Source organism: Eulemur rufifrons, chromosome 8 (genome assembly GCF_041146395.1).
Source record: "Eulemur rufifrons isolate Redbay chromosome 8, OSU_ERuf_1, whole genome shotgun sequence".
Lineage (NCBI taxonomy): Eukaryota > Metazoa > Chordata > Mammalia > Primates > Lemuridae > Eulemur > Eulemur rufifrons.
The window spans coordinates 27566831-27583189 of NC_090990.1; the positions used below are offsets into that span (position 1 = coordinate 27566831).

The following is a 16359-nucleotide window of genomic DNA, read 5'->3' on the forward strand; positions in this document are numbered from 1 at the left end:
GTAGAGACAAGGTCTCACTCTTGCTCAGGCTGGTGTCGAACTCCTGAGCTCAAGCGATCCTCCCACCTCGGCCTCCCAGAGTGCTAGGATTACAGGCGTGAGCCACCATGCCCAGCCCGGGATCAGAATCATTTGGCTCAAGCTGTGGCTTTCAAACAGAAGGGGAGAAGGGATCATCAGCAGATCCCTGGCATCCTTTTCAACCAGAGCTCCTCCACTGTGAACTGGTGTATAAGTCAGTGTTCTGGTGCGACCAAAAAAAAGTTCAAGGACCATGAGTCCCACACACAGCAGCCAACGGGGAGCAAAGAGAGAGAACTGACTGAAAAGATGAGATGAGTTACTGATGGCACTGGGGAGCCCCTGTAGGTTTAGGAGCAAAGGGGAGACGTGATCGGAGCTTTTGGAAAATTGATCAGGTGGCCTCTGAGCCACCTGATGGATGGAAAGGACAAGAGAGGCTGGATCTGTGTTTTTCAGAAGCACATGTTGGCCCAGTGATCGCTGGCTTGGAGAAAGTGGGAGAGAAGTTAGGAGGCACAGAGATGGCCTAGGGCAGTGGTAGTGAAAATGCAGGCAGGAGGGAAGGGAGGCACCCTTGGAGGTCAAGGCCCTGCACTCTTAAGGGAGGCCAGCCCTGAGGTCCCTGCCAGGAGTCAGTTAAATGGTGTCCGCTCCCTGCCCCCAGCACCCAGCCTTGGCACCTGAAGGACTTGCTCAATTCCAGTGACCACTCAAGTTCCTGGAATCAGCACCTGTCACTTGGAAACTACAGGGGTTTGAGCAGAAATGACTCAGGCCAGGGTTACTTATCTTTAACCTGCACGTTGGTAGGAGGCACTACCAACTGGCCTGCTGGGGCTCCGCCTGCCCAGGCAACTCCTCCATCCGTGAAGGGGACAAGGATAATTCAAAGTTACAAGATCCCACTTGGAGCATATCTCTTGCATCATAATATCAAGCATCCCAAACCTGGTCTGGGTCAGTTTTGCCCCACAGTGGGGTTTTGGGAGCATGAGTTCTACCAGAGTCCTATACCTAGCCCAGGGATCAGTTCCAAAAGTCCTGAGTAGAATGCCCTGCCCGCCCAGAGAGTAGAGAGAATCTGGTGACAACAGCTGCAGCTGCAGAAGGAGCAGCTCTATAACACTGAGCCCTGTAGCCCTGCTCCTGCCAGAATGAAGCGGTTGATGACAAAGACACCAATACTTATGTTGCCTGATGTTCTTCAAAGTCCTAGTCAAGGTTCTGAATGAATGATGGGATTGAGCCTGAAAATCAAATCCATAGCATGGTATATGAGCTGTCCTTGGAGGGTCCCAACAGGGAACAGTGGCATATTCAATTTAGGATGATTTCAAGAGAGTTTAATAAAGGGACTATTTGCGAAGGTGTGGATGGGATCTAGAGAAACATGGGAGAGTGCAGTAGCCTGGGCCTGGGGAGACAAGGGAGGGAGTTGTGGGAAGCAGCCCACCTGCAGCAACCCTCGGAACTGCCTGTGCCAAAGAGGAAGCTGGGAGGGTCCAAGCCCAGGCCTCCCACTCCTCCCTCCCTCTGACCTCCCTGCTCCAGGCTCCCCACTGGCCAAACCCAGCCAGGAGCAGAGAACCAGGAGCCCACTGATGTTGTCCTGTCAATCTCCTGGGGCACAACGTAGGGTGACGAGCAGATGTGGAGGGGCCCATGAACACATCCAGAGGCAGAGAGATTTGGATTCAAGACGCTGCTGTCTCTTTCTAGCTGTGTAACTTCAGCAAGTCACATACCCTCTCTGAGCTGCAGTTTCTTCAATTGCAAACTAGAGATCATTCAACTTACTTCACAGAATTTCCCTGATAATTAAGTGAAAACACACACACACACACACACACACACACACACACAGCATTTAACCCAGAACGACTTTGTACACAGTAGGTACTAGGTAAATGATAGCTGTGGTACTGCTGCTGCTTTTCCTCCTCCTCCCCAGGCCCTCCCCCTTCCTTTCCTCCTTTTATAGAAGGCCAAGTGCCCTCTTGAAGGGCCACTTCCAGTTGGGTTAGCTCCTGGTCTGACACTAGTGTTCTTCCTTCCTTACGGCGTGGAGGACCAGGCATGTGGCGCTATGGCCAAAGAGAAAGATGACGTTGCAGGCCAAGCACATCTGCAAATGTGTCAAGCTGGTGTCCTTGTTGACAAGCCGAAGTGTTTTGCATTTGGTGCCCCAGAGACTGAGCCCCTCAGAGAAGCCAAGGCTCCTGCAGGAAGCTCGTGCCCAGTGTCAATTGTTGGGCGCTGCTTTAGCAAAACAGAGCAAGGTTCTATCCTAGCAGAGTTCTCAGCTCCGGTCAGAAGCAGCAGTGGCTGTTCCTGGACACAGAAGGTGGGAGGTGATGAGCCGGGACGGGGAGTGCTGAGGATTCAGGCAACAGGAGCTTGGAGGCTGCCTCTTGTACTTCCCTCTCAGGAAGAAGCCAGAGTGCATTGGCTCAAAGGGGCCAGGTGGTCGTGAGGCCCCATGTCCCAAAAAGAGGACAATGAACCAAAAACTTTGAAAACAGCTGCTTTGAGAGTAATTCCACCGCCCCACCGGTGCTGACAGGTTTAGGAACTGACACGGCAGAGCGCACCACATTTTTAGGTCTCTCCTGAGGCCTGTTGAAACTTCCACACTCCTGGATCACCAGTCTGGCTCCCTCAGCCTTCACTTTGCAGCCACGGAGAACCCAAGGCTTCTGCTAACTAGATGTTTCCGTGGGCCACCTGGCTCAGCCTGTAGCGCCTCTACAAGAATGGCTGGGCGCGTAACTGAGTCATGATTAGGGGTTTCTTCGGAGGAGAAATGAGCTAGCTGTTTCCTAAGATGAGAGATGGGAATTTTTTTTTAACTGTAACTGCTCAGAACAGTATGTGCTAAAGCAGAGTTTTTGTGCTGAGGGAGAGAGAACACTTCTGCAATGATGTAGCAGAATCTTTTAAGGATCCTGCCAATGACTCTTTCTGGTGTCACGTCTGATCTTCGCTGTGGCCAACACTCCCTGGAGATGCCAGTTCAGACTCCTGCAGTCATGTAAGAACGACATGCAGGCCTTTTGTAAGTTAGTGTGCATGGGTGGGACCCACGGGAAACTTAGGACAGGATCCTCTGTCTGCAGGGGCAGCGCTGACACAGCTTCAGCCAGTTGTCACCAAACAGCAGCACAGGTCCAGGATGACACACCTGCCCATGTTTCATGACAAACCACAAGTCTCCATTGTAATGAGAAATCTGTGATTTTTAAATGCTGGCTTTGATTTTTTAAAGTATGTGGAGCAACTTCTGCTTCTGGAAAGATACAGCATACAGACTTTTCCTTTAGTTTTTAGCTAAATACAGCTAAACTCTGGGACATTATATGTACAACAAACATAAGAACACTCTGAACAAAAGAAAGCAGACTGGCTAGGGACCTTGAGACCCAAGGAATGACTCAGCAATGAGCTCCCTAAGTTTCCTTTTTGCCTCATACATGTCAGGATGGGTACTGGAGAAGCCAGCAACCCCAAATTGCCAACAGGTGCAGACAAATAAAAGCCCCCCCCCCCCCCCAAGGAAAGCCTGCTTGCTCTAGTCAAACCACCAGGAGACAGCAGCCTAGAAAGGCAGACTTAACTGGCCGGGCACAGTGGCTCACGCCTGTAATCCTAACACTCTGGGAGGCCAAGGCAGGAGCATGGCTTGAGCTCAATAGTTCAAGACCAGCCTGAGCAAGAGCAAGACCCCATCTCTACTAAAAATAGAAAAATTAGCCAGACGTCATGGCATGAGCCTATAGTCCCAGCTCTTTGGGAGGCTAAGGCAGGAGGATCGCTTGAGCCCAGGAGTTTGAGGTTGCAGTGAGCTACTATGGCACCACTGCACTCTACCCAGGGTGACAGAGTCAGACTCTGTCTCAAAAAACAAAAAAAGAAAGATAGACAATATCCCCTCTACTCAAGCCCCACCCTCACCCCCCACGAGCAAAGGCCAAGTGGAAAGCTTAGACATCTACCCCTGCTAGGCTGCAATGAAGCACCCTTCCTCTGCCCTCGAGGGTGGTGTCAGAAGAGGCCTAGTTATCTACTGTTGCCGATGATTGGTGATTATCAATAATCGCAATAACAGGGCCATCTTTCCCCACATGTCAGTGGAAGCCACATGGGGAACAGTGAGGAGGTACCACTCCCTCTCCCAGCTGGTGCGGTGTCAGTAGAGGACTAATAAAGAACTGAACTCCCAGCCCTGCCAGGCAGTAAGAAGGAGCCCTCCCAGCCCCAGGTGTCAATGGAGGCCAGGCAGAAAACCTGGACTTCCACACCCTCCTCGTACTAATGAGGTAATAATATTCCCACTTTCCCCACAGAAGCAATGTTAGAGGAGACCTGCTAAAACACAAAATATAAATAAGATCCAGAGTCTTATAATATGCAAAATGTCCATGTGTCTATCAAAAATCACTTGTCATACCAAGAACCAGAAAAATCTGAATAAGAAAAGATAATCTACAGATGCAAACACTCAAATGACAATGATATTAGAGTTATCTGAAAAGGATTTTGAAGCAAGTATCATAAAAATGCTTCAGTGTACATAATGTGTTCAAATATGAACATACTTGGAACAAATGATAAGACAAAGTTTCAGCAAAGAAATATAAAGTCTTAACGCAATCAAGCAGTTTTTGTGTACAGAACGAAAAAAGTCTCAATAAATCAATATAATATATAACGAAGAACCAAATGGGAATTTTAGAAATTAAAAACACAATAACTGAGCTGGGTGTGATGGTTCACATCTATCATGCCAGTGACTCCGGAGGCTGAGGTGGGAGGATTTTTTGAGCATTCAGCAAAATTCGATACCCATTCGTGATAAAACCTCTCAGAAAACTAGGAATAGAGGAGAACTTTCTCAACTTGATAAAAAGTATCTACAGAATCCCTACATCTAACATCATACTTTTAACAGAAAAAGACTGTTTTCCACCTAAAATGGGACACAAGGCAAGATGTCCACTCTCACCAATCTTAATCAACATAGTGCTGGAAGTTGTAGTCTGTGTGATAAGAATAGAAAAAGAATTTTAACACATTGATTGCCACACTAGAAAAAAAATTTCCCATGGGGCCACGGTGTTTTATTATAAAAATAGAATAAAAACTTTGAAAACAAAACTATCCTTTCTAATTTAATGAAAAATTTGTTACATCATCAATAAAAAAGTACTATAAAAGCTTGAAAATTAGCAATGTAAAAAGTAATGTGAAAACTGAAAAATAGCTCATAAGGGTAAAGTGCTTTTCTTGACTTGTCAGGCTTCAGTGTAATTTAAAGGTAAACATAAATAGAAAAATGAAATTTATTGACTACTATTCATTTGATGTGCGTTTTTAGAATTAAATTGTCAACAGGTAAAGAGAAGTGTGAGTTATGTATGCTTCACAAGGCCCTGCGCTCAAAACTAGCGTAAGTTAAATACAACTCACATAACAGTCAATGTGTTAAAAAGCATACAGTTTGGAAAGGACAAAATAAGACTATCCTTATTTTAGGTGACATGATGGTCTCTGTAGAAAATTTCATGGACTCTACAAAACGAAACAAAAAAACCTCCTAGGACTAACAAGGGAGTTCAGCAAGGTCACAACATACAAGATCAGCATACAGAAACCAATCATTTCTATATGTTAGCAATAAACACCAAAATTAAAAATACAATTCCACTTATAATCACAGAAAAAAGAGAAATACTTATATAAATCTAATAAAATATGTATAAGACCCATATGGTGAAAACCATACAATGCTGTTGAAGAAAATCAAAGCAGATCAAAATTAATGGAGAGATACACTGTGCTCATGGCTTCAAAGACTCATCACAGCAAGGCTGTCAGTTTTCCCATACAAGTTTAGTGCAATTCCTACCTAAATCCCAGCATGATTTCTCTTGTAGGTAAAGACAAAATTATTCTAAAATGCATAGGCAAAGGCAAAGGAACTAGAATACCTAAAACAATTTTTAAAAAGAATAGTAAAGTGGAATAAGTCATTGCCCAATTTCAAGAATTATCACATAGCTATAGTAATTCAGACTGTGTGGTACTGGCAGATGGAAAGACACATAGATCAATGGAACAGAACAGAGAATCCAGAAATAGCTCCATGTAATTCAGTGGAGGAAGGATTGTCTTTCCAACAAATGGTGTTGGAGCAATTTGATGTGCATAAACAAAAACCAAAAAACAACCCTACAGAAATTGGCTTTCTGTGACCAAATACATTCTGCCCAGAAGTAGAAGTTCCTGGGCAGCCCAGTGTACTGTTTGTAGTAAATGTAGAGTTTTATTTGAAATCTTGAGTCTGTCTTTTTATTTTTCACAACATAAGAGGTAAAGAAAATAAAGAATAGCAGGTCTGAGCCTGAGCCATGGGACTTTAAAAATTTAGAGTAAAGGAAGAAAATTTAGCCAAGAATTTCAGTGGGAACTGAGAAAATAGACAAATTAGGTAAGTATGATGTTTCAGAAAGCAAGAGAATAGAGACTGAGATGGTTAATGTTATGTTTCAACTTGGCTAGGCCATGGTACCCAGTTTTTGGTTAAATACCAGGCTAGAAGTTGCTGTCAGGGAACTTCTTAGATGAGATTAACATTTAAATCAGTAGACTTCGAGTAAAACAGATTATTCTCTATAACGTGGATGAGCCTCATCCAATCAGTTGAAGGCCTTAAGAGAAAAGATGGAGAGCCCCCTAGGAGGAAAGAATTCTGCATCTAAACTGCCTTTAGACTCAAGCTGCAGCATCAACTCTTCCCTGGGTCTCCAGCCTGCGGGCCTGTTCTGCAGATTTCAGACTTGTCAGCCCCCACAGTTGTTTGAACCAATTCCTTAAAGTAAAAAAATCAAATCAAAATCAAATCTCTCTCTTTCTTTCTCTCTGACACACACACACACACACACACACACACACACATTCTATTGGTCCTTTTTTTCTGGAAAATGTGGTTAATACAGAGACCTTCCAAATAGAGAACACTCTTCAGTGCAGTTGGAAAAAAATCAAGTCAAATAAAAACATAAAAGTGACCATTAAAAAAAAAAAAACAAATACAACCAACCTAAACCTCACGCTTTATACAAAAATTAACTCACAATGAACACAGGTTTAAATGTAAAATTATAGGACAATTTCCTTATGAACGATCTGTGAGGATAAAAGAAAAAAAATATAGGACATTAAGAAGATGATTAAGAAGAAGAAGATTTTCTCTGAGGACCTAGGGCTCAGGGAAGAGTTCTTAGACATGACACCAAAAGCATGAGCCATGAAGGAAGAAAAAAAAATGGATAAATTGGACTTTATCAAAATTAAAAACTTTTGCTCTGCAAAATACCCTGTTAAGAGGATGAAAAGACAAGCTACAGATTGGGAGAAAATATTTGCAAACCATATATCTGACAAAGGACTTATATCTAGTATATATAAAGAACACTCAAAATTCAATAATAAAAGAACCCCAGATAATCCAATTAGAAAATGGGCAAAAAACTTGAAGAAACATTTCACCAAAGAGGATACACAGAAGGCAAATGAACACACAAAAGAATGTGAACAGTACTAGCCATTAGGAAAATCCAAATTAAGACTATGATGAGCTATCACTACACACTTGTGAGAATAGCTAAAATAAAAAATAGTGACAACACCCAATGCTGATGAGGATGTGGAGAAATTGAATCTTTCATCCATTTCTCTTGGGAATGTAAAATGGAACAGCCCCTCTGCAAACTAGCTTAGTATTTTCTTAAAAAATTAAACATTTCCCAACCATATGACCCAGAAATTGTACTCCTTGGCATTTATCCCAGATAAAGGAAAACTTATTTCCACATGAAAACCTGTACATGATTGTTCACAACAGCTTTATTTGTAATAGGCAAAACCTGGAAACAACCAAAATGTCCCTCAAATAAGTGACTGGTTAAACAAACTGTGGTACATCCATATTATGAGTAGTGGGTTAAATAGGGACCCCTCAAAAGGCATGTCCATATCCTAACTCCTGAACCTGTGAATGTGATCTTATTTTGAAAAAGGAGTCTTTACAGATCTTGGGTTTTTTTGTTTTGTTTTGTTTTGTTTTAATTTTGCTTTTTGAGACGGGGATCTCACTATATTACCCAGGCTGGTCTTGAACTCCTGGCCTCAAGGGATCCTCCTGGCTCAGTCTACCAACTAGCTGGGACTACAGGCCCACACCACTACATGTGGCTCACAGATGTGATTAAATTAAGGATCTCAGGGTGAGATCATCCTAGATTATCTGGGTGGGCCCTAAATCCAATGACAAGTGTCCTTCTAAGAGACAGGAGAAGGGAAGACTCAGACACAGTGGAGAAGGCCATGTTAAGAGGAAGGTGGTGGCTGGAGTTATGACCCTACAAGCCAAGAGATGGCTGGAGCCAACAGAAACTAGAATTGGCAAAGAAGCATTCTCCCCTAGAGCTCTCAGAGGGGGTGTGGCCCTGCTAACACCTTGCTTTCAGACTTCTGACCTCCAGAAGTCCTCCTCTTATTCTGATAGGAGAATAAATGTTGTTTTAAGCCACCAAGTTTGTGGTGATTTGTTATGGCAGCTCTAGGAAACGAATACACCATGGGATACTGCTCAGCAATAAAAAGGAACAGTCCTGATACAGCAACTGCTCAGATGGATCTCAAGGGCTGGTGAAAAAGGCCATCTCACAAGGTCACATACTGTGTAATTCCACTTACATAACAGTCCCAAAAAGACGAAATTATAAAGATGGAAAACAGGGTTGCCAAGGGTTAGGGTAGGGAAGTAACTGTTTAGGAGCAGGCGGAAGGAGACCTTTGTGGTGGTAGATCTTGATTGCAGTGGTGGTTACAGGAATCTAAGCATGTGATAAAATGACAGAGAACTATTTATTCACATTGTACCAGTATAAATTTCCTGCTTTTGATATTGTACTATAATTATGTAACATGTAACCATTAGCGAAAGCTAGGTGAAGGATACATGGGGCCTTTGTGTACTATCCTTGCAACTTCCTATGAATTTATCATTATTTCAAAATAGAAAGTTTTAGAAAATTTAATTAGCAGGAGGGAACTTTCTAGAGTAATGTGCATGCTCTATGTTATATACATATACATATAGGGTGAATACAGCTCTCACGACTCATCTAAACGGACCCTTAACATGGGTGCATGTTACTGCCTGTAAATTTTATCTCAGTAAAATTGGTTTTTTATTTAAGTTAAAAACAAGAAACAACAAAAGTATGAGGAACAAACAAAATGTATCAGTTTTCAGCCTGAGTTTTTCTAGGCCAAGTATTGGAGTAGTCTACCTTTTGCTACCTAATACCTTATAAATCCACATATTACTGAGCGCTTCAATGCAAGGATTCCATTGCCTCCCCAGCATCTGATATGGAACAGAAATAGGTAGATGTTCACCAGGTGAAGGTATGCAGAGGGCAGGTGGAGAGGAGATAGACTCTGGCCTCCAGCCTAATGGAATAGTTTAGATTGCCTCTTGCTAACATATCTGGAGCCATTTCCTCTCTTTGTGGCATAAGGAGTAGGCATATTAAACCAGCCAACCTTAGGTCATATTCTTGCCGTCTGAGAGGCATACAGGCATACAGAGAGGCTCCAGGACATACAGAGTAGGAAGTCTGAACCAGGGACAATTACTCCTTATATAATGTGGATTATTTCTCTGCCTATATCTTGCCTCCCTATTAGACTGTGAGCTGGAGGGCAAGGACTTTTATATGTTGTTCTAACCTTCTTAGTTCAACAAACCCAGCAGCCAGTTGGGAATCCTTTGCCATTGATGCATTGCAATGCCATTTGTTCAGGGGAATACATAGCTATTTATGATATGAAGGTGAAGTTCATATTTAAGAAAACATTGTTTTGCACGCTGAAGACAGTACGTAAACTATTTAAGCTATTTACATGGGAGCCTTTCTCACCCAAGACCGACTTACTTAGTGTCAGCACAATTTACCACTTAAAGTAGCCAAAGACTGAGAGGATCACTTGAGGCCAAGAGTTTGAAACCGGCCTGGGCAATAGTGAGAAAAAATAAAAATTATTAGCCAGGCATGGTGGCATGCACTTGTAGTCCCAGCTACTCAGGTGGCTGAAGCAGGAGAATCGCTTGAGCTCAAGAGTTTGAGGTTGCAGTGAGCTATGATTGGGCCACTGCACTTCAGCCTGGGTGACAGAGCAAAAAATAAAATAAATAAAATAAAATAAAAAATAAAGTAGCCAAAGACCACTTCTAGGAATAGAGCCTACAGAAATAATAACATATGTACATAAAATGCATGTAGGGAAAAAACAAAAAGAAATCTTAATCCAAAAAAATGCATGTAGAAGATGTATTTAGCATTGCTGGAATTTAACAAATTGGAGACAGCTGGGCACGATGGCTCACATCTATAATCCTAAAACTCTGGGAGGCTGAAGTTGGGAGGATTGCTTGAGGTCAGGAGTTCAAGACCAGCCTAAGCAAGAGTGAGACCCTGGCTCTACAAAAAAATAGAATAAAATTAGCCAAGCATGGTGGTACCCACCTGTAGTCCCAGCTACTCGGGAGGCTGAGCCAGGAGGATCACTTGAGCCCAGGAGTTTGAGGTTGCAGTGAGCCTTGATGCACTCTAGTCTGGGCAACAGAGTGAGACTCTGTCTTAAAAAAATAATAATAAAAGGAAATAATCAAAATGTCAAAGAGGAAATAGTTAAACAGATTATGGCATACCCCAAATATCATACTAAATAGCCGTAAGAAATGTCAGACAGACCTTGAAAAAGTTCTATGATACATTAAAAGAAAATGCAAATTTAGAGTTCATGTATATTGCATATGTGTATGTGTGTATATATGTTTTCTCTAAAAATGAAATTATCTATATGAATATGTTTATTTGAACCTAGAAAAAAGCCTGGAGGAATCTGCACTAACACATTAACAGTAATTGCTTTTTAAATCTAGGATTAGAGAGGCAAATTTTTACTTCTTACTTGAGAATGTTTTTAAGTGGTAAATTTTTAAAAATAACTCTCTCGGCCGGGCGCGGTGGCTCACGCCTGTAATCCTAGCACTCTGGGAGGCCGAGGCCGGTGGATCGCTCAAGGTCAGGAGTTCGAGACCAGCCTGAGCAAGAACGAGACCCCGTCTCTACTAAAAATAGAAAGACATTATATGGACAACTAAAAATCTATATGGAAAAAATTAGCCGGGCATGGTGGCACATGCCTGTAGTCCCAGCTACTTACTCGGGAGGCTGAGGCAGGAGGATTGCTTAAGCCCAGGAGTTTGAGGTTGCTGTGAGCTAGGCTGACACCACGGCACTCTAACGCGGTCAACAGAGCAAGACTCTGTCTCAAAAAAAAAAAAAAAAAATTTATTGAGCACTATTATGTGCCAGACTATTCTGGGAACTGGGGTATAGCAGTGACCAAACAGGCACAAATCCTGCCCTCATAGAGCTTACATTCTATAGTTCTCCCTTGAAACTAATCCCCATGGCTGAGCCCCATTTTCTGCCACTTACACTCATAGTCCATTGTCCACATGAGAACAGATCTGCAAAGTATCTGGCCCTATTTCCGTCACCTAAAAGACAGTGTGGCATCACAGAACGAGGTCAGTGTTTAGAACAGACAGACCTGGGGCAAATCTTGCCTCCAGCACTTCCTAGCTGTGCGAACTTGCACCAGACACTTATGCTTTCTGAGCCCTGATTTCTTCATCTGTAAAATGGGACAATGACCTCACATACCTTGTAGGGTTGTGAGAACTGAATATGCTGATATTTGCAAAGCATGTAGCACTGTGCCTAAAATGTGAGGGTTCAACACATGATAGATGTGTTGAGTTTTATGCGTCAGAATGAGGAGGCTCATGGGGAGGGCTTGGCAGGGAAAGTAATTCAGCATTCAGGAACTGGGACAAGAGAATAAGACAGTGTACAAGAGAAGTGGGCTCTAAGCAGTAGTCTCTAGTTGGAGCCTAGGAGCTCAGGGTGGATGGAGAAGTGGTGGACGGTGGGCAGAAGCCCCTGCCAGGATGATCTCTGGCCTGGGGTGGGGTGGGGGCTGAGAATGACTAGCAAAGAGAAGAGCAGGCAGCAGGGCTGAGGTGGCACTCGGGTCCCAGGAATCCAGGTGGCAAAGGGACAAGGCTATGGAAGGCCGGGACAGAGGCAGCAGCACCTGCCACCGTGGAGTCCACAGGCCCACCTACATCACAGCTCAGCCCTTCTGCACTCTCAGCCAGCCCCTGCCCCTCTTCAGGAACCTCATACCATCCCTGATCCATTCCTCCCAACTTCTCCCTGCTACTTCTTTCCGATCAGTTTTCAAATCATTTCCTGCCTAAAAAAACATGCAAACAAACAAAACTCCCAACTCCACATCCCTTAGTTACTGCCCTATCATTTTCCTTCCCTTTACTTTATCTCCTTCTCACCCTTCAATTCACCCTAGCCTGGCTTCTACCCCCAAAGTCCCCTGAGCCTTAACAAAAGACTTGCTGTGCTTTCTGGTTCAGGCCCTCTAGTCTGCAAATGTGCAATTGGAGAGAAAGCTCGTTTCCCTGTGCAGCGGAAGAGGAATCTAGGTCCCCACAGCTGCCTTCCCTATAATTAGAAGCACTATAATGATAACCAATCCACACTGCAATTCATGCCACAAAGAGACTTAACATGTCCCTTGCTCAGAACCCTTTAGTGGTTTCCCAGTCATACTTAGCTAAATTTCCAAACTGCTTTGTACAAGGCCTCCCAGGCTCTGGCTCCTACCTTTGTCTCCCACCAGCCTCAACTCCTCCCACTCTGCCTACTTACCCCGCATTCCTGTCTTCCTGTTGGTCCCTACTGGCTCTCCGCAAACATACAAAAGACTTATTCTTGCCACTCCTGCCTTGGTGCTTTTGCATTTGCTATTTCTTTCACCTGAAATATTCTCCCTCTACACCGTCCAATCCTGAAGCTGCCAGCCACAAGTGGCTACTCCAAATTGAGGTGCGCCAGAAATTTAAAATGCACACCAGATTTTGAGGGCTTAGGTCACAAAAAAGAACATAAATGTTTTAAATATTTATATATTTTGAAATGATAATATTTTGTGTATGTGTAGGGTTATTGTGAGGACTGAATATGCTGAGAGTTCCCATGTTAGTACTTCCTGCTCCCACAAACTCCCAACCTTTCCACTGTCAGCACCCCACAGTCATGAGTTTGTTACCATTGATGAACCCACACTGATGGATCATTATCATCCAAAGTCTATAGTTGATGTTAGGGTTCACTCCTGGCCAGGTGCAGTGGCTCACACCTGTAATCCCAACACTCTGGAAGGCCGAGGCAGGAGGATCACTTGAGGCCAGGAGTTTGAGACCAGCCTGGGCAACAATGTGAGACCTTGTTTCTATAAAAAATAAAAATTTAGCTGAGTATAGTGGCGGGCATCTGTAGTCCCAGCTACTCAGGAGGCTGAGACAGGAGGATTGCTTGAGCCCAGGCTGCAATAAACTATGAATCCCACCATTGCACTCTAGCCTGGATGACAGAGTGAGATCCTGTCCCCAAAAAACAAAAACAAAAATCACATGTACTTTTCTTACTATCTGGCACTGTGCTTTTATCTATATTAGTTCATGGTAGTCCCAGCTACTTTCAAGGCTGAGTTGGGAGGATTGCTTGAGCCCAGGAGTACAAGGTTACAGTGAGCTAGACAGAGCAAGACCTTATCTCTAAACAAAGAAAAAAGAAAAAAAGAAAAAGGGGCCTGGCACCATGGCTCACGCCTGTAATCCTAATACTTTGGGAGGCCGAGGAGGGAGGATCGCTTCAGGCCAGGAGTTGGAAACCAGCCTGACCACCATAGCAAGACCCTGTCTCTATAAAAAATACAAAAATTAGTAGTTGCATGTGCCTGTAGTCCCAGCTACTCGGGAGGGTAAGGCAGGAGGATTGCTTGAACCCAGGAGTTCGAGGTTGCAGTGATCTGTGATCAGGCCACTGTACTTCAGCCTGGGTGATAGAGCAAGACCTTGTCTCAAAAAAAAAAAAAGAAAAGAAAAGAAAAGAAAAGAGAAAAACAGTAAAAGGTTCACTCAGTGTTGAACATTCTATGGGTTTTGACAAATGTACAATGACACGTATCCACCATTATAGTATCATCGTAATAGTTTCACTGCCCTAAAAATCCTCTGTGCTCTGCCTGTTTATCCCTTTCTCCTCCTGCCCCCTGGTAACTGTGGATCTTTACTTTTGAACTTTTTTAAACATGAATTTTAGAAAATTTAAAATTACATGTGTGGCTCATGTTCTATTTCTATGGGACGGCACCACTCTACATGTTCACAAGGCTGCCTCTCTTCCTCTGTTAGGATTCTGCTCAAATATCACCTCAGTGAGACTTTTCCTGACCACCTGACCTTGTTTAAAATAGTAGCTCCCACTGTCATGCTTTTCTTTTTACTTTATTCCTCTTCCTAGCACTCACTAACTGCATTAGACAGAAAACACACAGGTAAATAAATGAACAAGATGATGACAAGGGGATCAAAGTTATGAAGAAAATAAAACTAGGTTTATAGGAGGGGGCTACTTTAGATGAGTGGGCAAAGGGCCCCTTTGAGAAGGTGACTTCTCTTTTTTTTTTTTTTTTTTTTTGTTGAGACAGCGTCTCACTTTGTTGCCAAGGCTAGAGTGAGTGCCGTGGCGTCAGCTTAGCTCACAGCAACCTCAGACTCCTCGGCTTAAGCGATCCTACTGCCTCAGCCTCCCGAGTAGCTGGGACTACAGGCATGCGCCACTATGCCCGGCTAATTTTTTCTATATAGATTTTTAGTTGTCCATATAATGTCTTTCTATTTTTAGTAGAGACGGGGTCTCGCTCAGGCTGGTCTCGAACTCCTGACCTTGAGCAATCCACCCGCCTCGGCCTCCCAGAGTGCTAGGATTACAGGCGTGAGCCACCGCGCCCGGCCTTTGAGAAGGTGACTTCTAAGATGAATCCTGGATGATGAAAAAGGCACCAGTCATGCAAAGATTTCAGGGAAGGGAATTCCAAGCATCCAGAACAGCTTTGCAAAGCCCTATGGTGGGAAGGAAATGTACTTTTTAGAGGAACAGAAAGAAGGTCTGATTTGTTGGAATCCAGGGAGCAAGGGGTCCTGAGATTAGGTCTAAGAGGCAAGCACCACATCGTGTGAGACATTACAGACCATTGTAAGGACCATTTTAGTCTAAGTGCAAATTGGAACTGTGTGTATGGCATGGTTTATGTTTTAGAAGATTCACTCTTGCCTGCCATATGGATTCAAATGGGGAAGGGAGAAAGAGTGGAAAGGAGAGACCATTCAGAAGGCTAATGCAGTTGTCCAGGTGAGAGATGACAGTGGTTGGATAAAGGTGGTGACGGAAAGACAGACATGGATGAATTCAGGATATATTATGGAGGCAGTGTGCCAGAACTTGCTGATGGGGATGAGAGGGATGAGAGGGAGAAAAACCAAGAATAGCTTCTAGATCTTGGACTTGAGTGACTGGATAGGTGGTTGAGCCATTTTCTGAGATGGCAAAGACTGGGAGGGGAACAGTTTTGTGAGTGGTAGACATCAAGAGTCTACATGGGTGCTAGCTTCGGCAGCACATATACTAAAATTGGAACAATACAGAGAAGATTAGCATGGCCCCTGCACAAGGATGACATGCAAATTTGTGAAGCGTTCCATATTAAAAAAAAAAAAAAAAAAGAGTCTCCGTGAACATTTTGAGTTTGAGACACCTATTAGATGTCCAGGTGGGCAAGAGGATGTCAACAAGGCAGTTCAGTATGAGTCTGGAGCTGGGAGGAGAGACATGCCAGCTAGAAGTACAGATGGGACTCAAATCTGGATGTCATCAGTGTATGGACGGAAGGGATCAATTGGGAAAAGGTGGGAGGAAGACTGTTCTAGGTTGAGCTTGGAGATCTTCAAGGTCCATCCCAGTTTGGGGATTTTGTGCTATTTCCTCTGTTTGGATAGCATCACTTACACAGGGTTCCAGTCTCTACTCAGGCTCATGTTTCACCTTCAGTCAGATACCTGATTCCAGAAGGTCCAGTGGAACAGTTTGGGATGGTGCACAATAGTGGAAGAAAATGCCAGTATGGAAGAATAAAGCTTTTCCATGAAGATAGGTAACTGAAAGAGTCTCCATTTAGGCAAGGACCTAGAAAGAGAAGGATGAAAGGTCTGGTAAAATTACCTGTCCTCAAGCTCCTTGGCCAGGGATGGAGAACCTATGTTGGAAGGCTGCA

General features: G+C 43.7%; 1 non-coding gene across 1 annotated transcript; it reads left to right on the forward strand.

Annotated features, from left to right (window-relative positions):
- Positions 1-15689: 15689 nt before the first annotated feature.
- Positions 15690-15796, forward strand: LOC138391015 (U6 spliceosomal RNA). The gene has a single exon (XR_011234659.1). It is a non-coding gene; the product is annotated as a U6 spliceosomal RNA (small nuclear RNA).
- Positions 15797-16359: the final 563 nt, after the last annotated feature.